This window comes from Stegostoma tigrinum, chromosome 42, assembly GCF_030684315.1.
Source record: "Stegostoma tigrinum isolate sSteTig4 chromosome 42, sSteTig4.hap1, whole genome shotgun sequence".
NCBI classification, from domain to species: Eukaryota; Metazoa; Chordata; class Chondrichthyes; order Orectolobiformes; family Stegostomatidae; genus Stegostoma; species Stegostoma tigrinum.
The window spans coordinates 12448979-12460364 of NC_081395.1; the positions used below are offsets into that span (position 1 = coordinate 12448979).

At 50.6% G+C, this 11386-nt stretch overlaps 1 protein-coding gene across 3 annotated transcripts in view; it reads right to left on the minus strand.

Annotated features, from left to right (window-relative positions):
- The window catches only part of LOC125449397 (transmembrane protein 151B-like), a 97821-nt gene that overhangs the window by 24937 nt on the left and 61498 nt on the right, over nt 1-11386 (minus strand). Inside the window, exon 1 of one of the 3 annotated variants that reach the window (XM_059641630.1) lies at nt 66-120. The exons of 1 other annotated variant lie outside the window; for it this stretch is intronic. The gene's annotated coding sequence lies outside the window, so the exon portion shown is untranslated. One more of the 3 variants, XM_048525167.2, reaches the window with a different exon arrangement.

Here is an 11386-nt window from a genome sequence, read left to right on the forward strand (position 1 = left end):
CTCACCTAGCCACTGACCCCTGTATCTACAATTTCTGCCTGAAATACATAGCTGACGTCAGCTACCTTGGATACTGTTCCCAGCTCCTGCAATATTTAAAGGGACAGGCCGTGTCGCGGCTGCTTGTGGGCAACTGAGAGAATAGAGGCTGCCTCGCATCCCTGGCCAGATTGGGTCCGGGGTATGTTGCCCCACCCCTAATTGCCCCTCGAGAAGGTGGTGGTGAGCGCCTTCTTGAACTGCTTCAGTCCACATGCTGTAGGTTGACCCTCAATGCTATCGGGGAGGGAATTCCAGGATTTCGACTGGGCGACACTGAAGGAACAGCCGGTGTATTTTCTGAGTCAGGACGGTGTGTGGTTCAGAGGGGAACTTGCTGGCGTTCCCATGTATCTGCCACCCTTGTCTCTTGTACAGGGCCTAGGAGATGCAGTTGGAGGCTTTTTCACATTGAGATCATGGAATCCCTACAGTGTGGAAGCAGGCCTTCAGGCCCATCAGATCCACACTGTCTCTCTGAAGATCATCACACCCAGACCCAAATCCCTACCCTATCCCTGTAACCCTGCATTTCCCATGGCTAATCCACCCAGCCTGGACACTATGAACAATTTAGAATGGCCAACCCGCTAACCTGCACATCTTTGGACTGTGGGAGGAAACCAGAGCCCCCGGATGAAAGCCACAGGGAGAATGTGCAAACTCCACACAGACAGTTGCCTGAGGATGGAATCAAACCCTGGTCCCTGGCGCTGTGAGGCTGCAGAGCTAACCACTGTGCCACTGTTCCCCAGAGGGACAACAGTGAACCAGATGGGTTTACATAACAAACAGCATTGGTTGTCAATGGTTACCAACACTGAGACTAGTTAAATTCAATTATTAATTGAATTTATACCGAACATATTAGACTGGACAACCTTCTCTAGACACTGGAGTGTCTGGTTGACCTAAGCAGCTATGGACACTCCATTGCCCCACACAGATCCCTGAAAACATCATCTCTACCGTTTCCTCACAAGAGATGTGAGTCTTCAGAGGAACGCGGTTCGATCCTGGGCTAAGTATTACCAACGGGAACATTTCCCCCACATCTCCACTCCTCCATCTCAGCACACAACCCGACTTCCCACTCTCAACGGTGATATTCGACTACACAGAACAGAGAGGGTCCCTTGTCACTATCTGAGTGATTATTCCCCATCCAAGCAGGTACTTCGGTTCTACGACTGGTGACATCATTGGATAAGGGCAACAAAAACCTGTCGCTGTGCAGCCACTTCAATGCAGTAATGTGTCCCAGGGTGTTTCGCTGGAGGGTTGTCAAGGAAATCAGAGACAGCTAACTACCTGAGACTGCATGACGGAGGAGGGAAAGCCAGGTCAAGGAAACTGAAGCCAGTGTCTCCTTGAGAGCGAGAGAGAAAACGTAGCTGTGGTGTAGGGCCCTGGAGTAGAATGGTTTCCTTTGACCAATTCAAGGGCAGTTAGAAATCAACCCCACTGCTGTGGGGTCATAGAGTCATTGAGTTGTACTGCTCGGAAACAGACCCTTCAGCACCTCCCAGTTGCGAATCATTTCAACTCCCCCTCCCATTCCTTGGACGACATGTCCATCCTGGGCCTCCTGCAGTGTCATAATGATGCTACCCGAAGGTTGCAGGAACAGCAACTCATATTCCACTTGGGAACCCTGCAGCCCAATGGTATCAGTGTGGATTTCACCAGCTTCAAAATCTCCCCTCCCCCCATTGCATCCCAAAACCAGCCCAGCTCGTCCCCACCCTTACCTGTTCTTCCTCTCACCTATCCCCTCCTCCCACCTCAAGCCGCACCTCCAATTCCTACCTACTAACCTCATCCCTCCCCCTTGACCTGTCCGTCCTCCCCAGACTAACCTATCCCCTCCCTACCTCCCCATCTGCACTCTCCTCTCCCCTATCTTCTCCTCTATCCATCTTCACTCCACCTCCCCCTCTCTCGCTATTTATTTCAGAATCCTCTCCCCATCCCCCTTTTCTGATGAAGGGTTGAGGCTCAAAACGTCAGCTTTTGTGCTCCTAAGATGCTGCTTGGCCTGCTGTGTACATCCAGCCCCACACTTTGTTATCTTCAGTCCAACTCATCCATGCCGACCAGATATCCTAAATAAATCTAGTCTTATTTGCCAGAATTTGGCCCAGATCCCTCTAAACCCTTCCCTTCATTTACCCATCCGGGTGCCTTTTCAACCTTATAATTGTACCAGCCTCTACCACTTCCTCCGGTAGTTCATTCCATGGTCTGGAATCACATGTAGGCCAAAACTATTTGAAGACAGCATATTTCCTTCCCCAGGGGGAGGGGAGATGGTCTCATAGTTCAGGCTAACAGGAAACAAGGTTTCCCATTCCTAACCATTCCGAGAGTGAATAGAATCTAAATCCAGAGGATAACTCAGCAAAATATGAGGCTAGTCTCAGCGATGGAGAGCATAACAACAACATTGGTAGTGATTTCTAAAGTTGGGGCCTGAACCGTTGGGGCCTGGTGCATTAGAATAGAATTGAAATTTATTATCATGTGTATTTTAGCATGAAAAATACAGCAAAAAGTTTTATAAGTTCCCACACCACACTACATCAATGACACAAGTCATTAGTGTCAAGTCCCATTTGCCAGCATTTGGCCCTTATCCCCCTAAACACTTCCTAAAAGGCATCTGGATGTACCCATCCAGATGCCTTTTAAATGCCGTAACTGTACCAGCCTCCACCACTTCCTCTGGCAGCTCATTCCATACACGCACCACCCTCTGTGTGAAAAAGTTGCCCCTCAGGTTCCTTTTAAATCTTTCCCCTCTCACCTCAAATCTATGGCCCTCTAGTTTTGGACTCCCCCATCCCAGGGATAGCATCTTGTCTACTCATCCTGTCCATGCCCCTCATGATTTTATAAACCTCTATAAGGTCACCCCTCAGCCTCTGAGGCTCCGGGGAAAGTAGCCCCAGCCTATTCAGCCTCTTGCTGTAGCTCAAACCCTCCAACCCAGGCAATGTCCTCGTAAATGTTTTCTGAACCCTTTCAAGTTTAACAACATCTTTGCTATTGCAGGGAGACCAGAATTAAGCGCAGTATTCTAAAAGTGGCCCAACCAACGTCCTGTACATCCGCAACATGACCTCCCAATTTCTATTCTTAATACACTGACCAATGAAGGCAAGTGTACCAAACGTCTTCTTCACTACCCTAATAATAAATAAAAGTGAAAGTATGACAAAGCACATCACCATTCAGTTATCAGCTCCTGGGCTCAGAGAAGGCAGATTGAGGAACAATGGAATACTGAGACAACACCACCATTCCAGTCCAAGGCTGCTGGAATACTGGGCCGGAAGTGTCTGCCAAACAAGACCGTCATGCTGTGCCAAGGCCACTACACCAGGATGAGACTGCCATGTACTGCCTTTCTCTTCAGGTGCCCGGGCCTAGCTGTGGACCTGGAGCCTTGGCCTCACCTGTGATTCCGGGCCTAGTCCGTTTTTCTCCTCCTTCACGTTCCCAGACCTAGATGCGGACCTGGGATGGAGGAGTCAGCCCTGCTCGCTTGACGGCAGACCCGGGGCTGGAGTGGGGCCGTTTCCAGCTCATTCTGGCATCGTTACCATAGGAGTCCTCCTCTCTCATTCACCACTCTCCAGGCTACAAAGGAAAAGAACCAAGGAGTAAAGAAAAAAAGTGTGGAAGTAAAGAAAGAAGAAAAACAACAAAAGAAAACCAAAGGAAGCGGACAAATCCCTGAGCTCAGGCTCCCCACTCTGCCACCATCTTGAAAGATTAACCCGGATCTCTAGATTAGTAGCTAGGTGACGTTACAACAATGCCACCGGTTCCCACAAGGTCATATCTCAGATGTCCATTTGCCTTCCATTTATGTGAGGGAAGGGTGCCATCCAGGTTGCTATTCACAGCCTATGAGTGTTTGGCCTGGATCCCTGCAGCCTCCACGATATTGTGATCTGAGTCTACAGCCTCTGTTTTTGGTGTGATCCCACTAATTATTAAAATATTGCAGCTGGGGAGAAAATGGTGGCTTCCATGCATCGAAAACCATCCAATGAGGAGGCGGCTTGCTCCCTGATTGTCTCTGCTTGTACAGGTCACACGAGAACAAACGAGCCTGGAAGCCAAGCACAGGACAGTGAGATGGCAAAGGATGACAACAGGAGCTGAACCCTCCGGAAATAGGCCCAAAACAGAATTCACAACGCGATTGGTCAGACCTGAGTTAATGCCTGTGAAGTTTGTTGTTTCACTGTGAAAAGTTCTCCTAAACTTCCAGACTTACTCTGTAGCTAACCCAGTGCTGTCCCTGTCCTGGGGAGCGTTTGATGAGGACAGTGTGGTGGGAGCTTTACTCTGTATCTAACCATGTTGTCCCTGCCTTGGAAGTGTTTGATGAGGACTGTGTAGAGGAAGCTTTACTCTGTGTCCAACACTACGCTGTCCCTGTCCCTGGGTAGTGTTTGATGAGGACAGTATAGAGGGAGCTTTACTCTGTACCTAACCCTGTGTTGTCCCTGCCCTGGGAGTGTTTGATGAGGACAGTATAGAGGGAGCTTTACTCTGTATTTAACCCCATGCTGTCTTTGGCCTGGGTGTGTTCAATAGGAGACAGTGTAGAGTGAGCTTTACTCTGTATCTAACCTCGTGCTCTCCCTGTCTTGGGAGTGTTTGATGGGCTGCAGTATAGAGGGAGCTTTACTCTGAATCTAACCCAGTGCTGTCCCTGCCCTGGCAGTGTTTGATGAGAGACAGTATGGAGAGAGCTTTACTCTGTATCTAACCCCATGTTGTCCCTATCTTCGGGCTGTATGATGGGAGGAAATGTCGAGAAAGCATCACTTTCAGGTTAAAAGTGTATAAGGAGCTTTACACATACGTGAGTCCCGTAGCTGGGTTTACTGTGCCTCCAGTAAAATGACGCTGTCTGTACCAAAAATGATATCTCTCCCTCTGCTCCATTCATTAGCGATAACCAGTTCCCCGTCATTTAACTCCACAGGGTTTTGGTGTAAAAATGACTCATTCAAAGCTTTTCAGTCTTGATGTGCCTCTGTCCTGGTTTTGAACTTAGAACATTTTGACTGCGAATGGCCCTGGGAGTGGTCCCCAGGCGAATCCCTTGCTCTCAGTCCTGCTCATTACTTTCAGATTGTACCTTTTCCGGTAATTCTGACTGACTGTATTTCCCGCACTCCCCAATAGCTCAGCCCCCACCCCCATAGCCTCGTCTGGCTCAACACCACAGAGCTTCGGGGGATCCATCTGGATCACAGAGTGGATCCCTGGCTGAGCAACAGTCGCCTGAGCAGAGTGGAAAATTGGGGCAGGGTGTGCCAGGTGCAGTTTAGAAGGGTCCTGTAGTGGGGTAGCCAGCAAACAAGCTCTGGGTTTGTGGACATAGTAGACTACCACTCTCAAAGTGAACGGCTCTGACTAATTTTAAAATATACCGTAAATACTTCCTTCGACAAAGTCTCAAGAAATCAAACCTCAATGCAATAATCACAAAACATCACACCTGTATTTGAATTTAGCCACCTTCCCCACCTCAGCTCAGTTCCAAACACCAAACCTTCCCCACCTCAGCTCAGTTCCAAACACCAAACCTTCCCCACCTCAGCTCAGTTCCAAACACCAAACCTTCACCACCTCAGCTCAGTTACAAACACCAAACCTTCCCCACCTCAGCTCAGTTCCAAACACCAAACCTTCACCACCTCAGCTCAGTTACAAACACCAAACCTTCCCCACCACAGCTCAGTTCCAAACACCAAACCTTCACCACCTCAGCTCAGTTCCAAACACCAAACCTTCACCACCTCAGCTCAGTTCCAAACACCAAACCTTCCCCACCACAGCTCAGTTCCAAAAACCAAACCTTCACCACCTCAGCTCAGCCCCAAACACCAAACCTTCCCCAACTCAGCTCAGTTCCAAACACCAAACCTTCCCCACCTCAGCTCAGTTCCAAACACCAAACCGTCCCCACCTCAGCTCAGTTCCAAACACCAAACCGTCCCCACCTCAGCTCAGTTCCAAACACCAAACCTTCCCCACCTCAGCTCAGTTCCAAACACCAAACCTTCACCACCTCAGCTCAGCTCCAAACACCAAATCTTCCCCAACTCAGCTCAGTTCCAAACACCAAACCTTCACCACCTCAGCTCAGTTCCAAACACCAAACCGTCCCCACCTCAGCTCAGTTCCAAACACCAAACCTTCCCCACCTCAGCTCAGTTCCAAACACCAAACCTTCACCACCTCAGCTCAGCTCCAAACACCAAATCTTCCCCAACTCAGCTCAGTTCCAAACACCAAACCTTCACCACCTCAGCTCAGTTCCAAACACCAAACCTTCCCCACCTCAGCTCAGTTCCAAACACCAAACCTTCACCACCTCAGCTCAGTTCCAAACACCAAACCTTCCCCACCTCAGCTCAGTTCCAAACACCAAACCTTCACCACCTCAGCTCAGTTCCAAACACCAAACCTTCCCCACCTCAGCTCAGTTCCAAACACGAAACCTTCCCTACCTCAGCTCAGTTCCAAATACCAAACCTTCACCACCTCAGCTCAGTTCCAAACACCAAACCTTCACCACCTCAACTCAGTTCAAAACACCAAACCTTCCCCACCTCAGCTCAGTTCCAAACACCAAACCTTCCCCACCTCAGCTCAGTTCCAAACACCAAACCTTCCCCACCTCAGCTCAGTTCCAAACAACAAACCTTCCCGTCCTCAGCTCAGTTCCAAACAACAAACCCTCCCCACCTCAGCTCAGTTCCAAACACCAAACCTTCACCACCTCAGCTCAGTTCCAAACCCCAAACCTTCACCACCTCAGCTCAGTTCCAAACACCAAACCTTCCCCACCTCAGCTCCGTTCCAAACACCAAACCTTCACCACCTCAGCTCAGTTCCAAACACCAAACCTTCCCCACCTCAGCTCAGTTCCAAACACCAAACCTTCCCAACCTCAGTTCAGTTCCAAACACCAAACCTTCCCCACCGCAGCTCAGTTCCAAACACCAAACCTTCCCCACCACAGCTCAGTTCCAAACACCAAACCTTCACCACCTCAGCTCAGTTACAAACACCAAACCTTCCCCACCACAGCTCAGTTCCAAACACCAAACCTTCACCACCTCAGCTCAGTTCCAAACACCAAACCTTCACCACCTCAGCTCAGTTCCAAACACCAAACCTTCCCCACCACAGCTCAGTTCCAAACACCAAACCTTCACCAACGCAGTGAAACATTCTTTCCACTCTTTTTAAAAAATGGCAATACTATCAGAGGGTCAGTGAGGAAGCACCGCACTGTCGGAGGGTCAGTGCTGAGGAAGCGCCGCACTGTCAGAGGGTCAGTGCTAAGGGAGCACCGCACTATCAGAGGGTCAGTGCTGAGGGAGCGGGCACTGTCAGAGGGTCAGTGCTGAGGGAGCGGGCACTGTCGGAGGGTCAATGCTGAGGGAGCACCACACTATCAGAGGGTCAATGAGGAAGCACCGCACTGTCGGAGGGTCAGTGCTGAGGGAGCACCACACTATCAGAGGGTCAGTGAGGAAGCACCGCACTGTCGGAGGGTCAGTGCTGAGGGAGCACCACACTATCAGAGAGTCAGTGCAGAGGGAGCGGGCACTGTCGGAGGGTCAGTGCTGAGGGAGCGGGCACTGTCGGAGGGTCAGTGCTAAGGGAGCCGGCACTGTTGGAGGGTCAGTGCTGAGGGAGCGGGCACTGTTGGAGGGACAGTGCTGAGGGAGTGCCGCACTGTCGGAGGGTCAGTGCTGAGGCAGCACAGCACTGTCGGAAGGTCAGTGCTGAGGGAACAGGCACTGTCAGAGGGTCAGTGCTGAGGGAGTGGGCACTGTCGGAGGGTCAGTGCTGAGGGAATGTGCACTGTCGGAGGGTCAGTGCTGAGGGAGTGGGCACTGTCGGCGGGTCAGTGCTGAGGGAGTGGGCACTGTCGGAGGGACAGTGCTGAGGGAGTGCCGCACTGTCGGAGGGTCAGTGCTGAGGCAGCACAGCACTGTCGGAAGGTCAGTGCTGAGGGAACAGGCACTGTCAGAGGGTCAGTGCTGAGGGAGTGGGCACTGTCGGAGGATCAGTGCTGAGGGAGTGTGCACTGTCGGAGGGTCAGTGCTGAGGGAGTGTGCACTGTCGGAGGGTCAGTGCTGAGGGAGTGGGCACTGTCGGCGGGTCAGTGCTGAGGGAGTGGGCACTGTCGGAGGGTCAGTGCTGGGGGCGCGGGCACTGTCGGAGGGTCAGTGCTGAGGGAGCACAGCACTGTTGAAGGGTCAGTGCTGAGGGAGCGCCGCACTGTTGGAGGGTCAGTGTTGTGGGAGTGCCGCACTGCCAGAGCGTCAGTGCAGAGGGAGTGCCGCACTGTCGGAGGGTCAGTGCTCAGGGAGCGCTGCACTGTCGGAGGGTCAGTGCTGAGGGAGCGCCGCACTGTCGGAGGGTCAGTGCTGAGGGAGCGCCGCACTGTCGGAGAGTCAGTGCTGAGGGAGTGGGCACTGTCGGATGGTCAGTGCAGAGGGAGCGGGCACTGTCGGAGGGTCAGTGCTGTGGGAGTGGGCACTGCCAGAGGGTCAGTGTTGAGGGAGCGCCGCAGTGTCGGAGGGTCAGTGCTGAGGGAGCGCTGCACTGTTGGAGGGTCAGTGCTGAGGGAGTGGGCACTGTCGGAGGGTCAGTGCTGAGGAAGTGGACACTGCCAGAGGGTCAGTGTTGAGGGAGCGGGCACTGTCGGAGGGTCTGTACTGAGTGAGCTCTGCACTGTCTGAGACTCAATCTGCACTTAGATACAGACATTAAAGATTTCCAGGGCCTCATTGAGAGAAGATTTGGCAAAGACCTCCCATGTAAAGCAGTGCCACTAAACCCTGAGGTCTGGTCACTGTCACACTGCCGTTTTTCAGAGTCTTGCTATGCACTAATTAGTTGCCGCTACCCTACCCCCCGATACTCCACCACCACCAGCCCCATTCCCCTGACACTCAGGCCACCATCACCATCTCTATCAATCTGCCATGATTGTTCATTTGAGGCATCATTGGGAGGTTGAGGTATCACTGCTGTGTTGGGGCCAGGGTGTTGTGCTGCTGTATTGGAAAAGAGGGTGGGAGAGAAATGGTCTTCTTCAGTGTTCCGAGGAATCTTGGCAAGAGTTGCATGTGGAGAGTGAGGCATTGGATAGTGAAGAGAATGGGGAGTTCGATCAAGAGGCCTACTTTAGGCTAGGAATAAGGGCATGGAACACAACTTTGAACTGGTATTTCTGGAATTAAAAGGAGGGAACTGATATTGACAGACTCTCAGCTGGAGTCGTGGGGATATAAACACTAATTGGAAGCGTGTGATAGCAGTCAATGTTCTGTCTGGTCAATCTAATGTGGGTAATACTTAGCTAAAGGAATGATTCAGTCCCATCTGGAACTGTACATCTCTGTGTATGTGTGTTTTAGTGTCAGCTCCTGTACATGTACAGTATACTATTGGATAAAAGTCTGTCTGTGTGTGTGTGTGTGTGTGAGTGAGTGAGTGAGAGTGAGAGAGAGATAGAGAGAGTTCCTGTGCATGCACAGTACACAAAGGGGAATTTTTTTCTCCTGTGTGGTACTGTACAGACCTGTGTGTGTGTGTGTGTGTGTGTGTGTGAGTGATAGATAGAGAGAGTTCCTGTGCATGCACAGTACACACTGGCTAAAGAGGAATGATTTTCTCCTGTCTGGTACTATACAGATGTGTGTGTGTGAGATAAGGAGAGTTCCTGTGCATGCACAGTACACACTGGCTAAAGAGGAATGATTTTCTCCTGTCTGGTACTGTACAGACCTGTGTTTATGTGTGTGTGTGTGTCTGACACCTGTTTGGCTATTTCCCTCCGGGTACTGATACAGCAGTAAACAAGCTGACAGGTTTCACTGGGACTAGCCTCTGCCTTCCCAGGGATGTACAGCAGGGGGCACGGGGCACCAGCTGTTGCCTTCAGGCTAAAGGGATTAGCTTTGTGAGAAACCCAATATGATAGCATTGCTCATTCACAGTGGGCAGCTCACAATTCATCTCCATACTGCTCCTGCCTGTGTCCTTTTCAAGGGACAAGCTGAGGCCATTCAGCTCTGCCAGCCTGTTCTGCTCTACAAATAGATGTTGGCTGATCTAGCTCTGTTGACTTTCCATATCCCATCCAAAAACTTCAATATTGATATTTTCAATTATATGAGGGGAGGGCTTCAGACTTCTTACTCCCTCCTTGAGTGGGGATTCTTCCTGACATGAAAGGTGTTGCTGTGATTTTAAGATTCTTGTACTGTACTCCTCAGATCTCAGCTTCTCTCCAGGAACCCTATCTAATCCTTTAATCATCTCAAACTCCCGATTTTATTGCCCCTCAATCTACTTCAGAATCCCAGTCTGTGCAACCTCTCCATATTATTTTAGCCCCCTTCAGTCCCAGGACCATTCTGTTGAATCTGCTCTGCACCCTGCAAATAGGGGCAGGCCTGCCTGAAGGTATGGTGTCCAGATTGAACATGCTCCCTCCCAATGGGTCTCTGTCCAGAGTTTTATATCAGTGGTAACATAACCACGTCACTGTGCAGCAGAGAGACAGTCACCTTCATTGGGCTGGCAGGAGGTGAGGGGCTGCTGGGGAGAGGCCACAGGGAAATAGAGACCCTGCTCAGACTGCCCAGAGATAGGCCAAGAGGCACCAACCCTTGGTGTGAGGCCTGAAATGTGACAGGAGAGGGTGTAACACCTATACAGCATGGGGGCATGTGATATCTAGGAGTGACACACTATATTTACACTGTCAAGTCTCTAACGCATTGCCAGGCTGGAATCTAATCGAGGGGTTCCCGATGGTTTATATATAGAAAAACAGATACCCCAGAATGAGTTACACACTGGAATCTAATTGAGGGGTTTCGTGTGGTTTATATATAGAATAACAGATAACAGGGAGTGAGTTATAGTTTGGAATCTAGTCGAGGGGTTCAAGGTATATATATGTGGAAAACAGATACTTGGGAGTGAGTTACACACTGGAATCTAATTGAGGGGTTCGGGGTGTTTATATATGGAAAACAGATACCTGCGAGTGAGTTACACACTGGAATTTAATTGAACGGATCAGTGTTGCCTATTTATAAAACATGAGATACCCTGGAGTAGGGTATCTAGGTTGGGGGATTCCAAAACTAGCAGGCACAGATTTGAGGTGAGAGGGGGAAAGATTTAAAAGGGACCTGAGGACAACTTTTTCACACAGAGGGTGGTGCGTGTGTGGAACGAATTGCTAGAGGAAGTGGTGGGGGCTGGTACAACGACAACAATA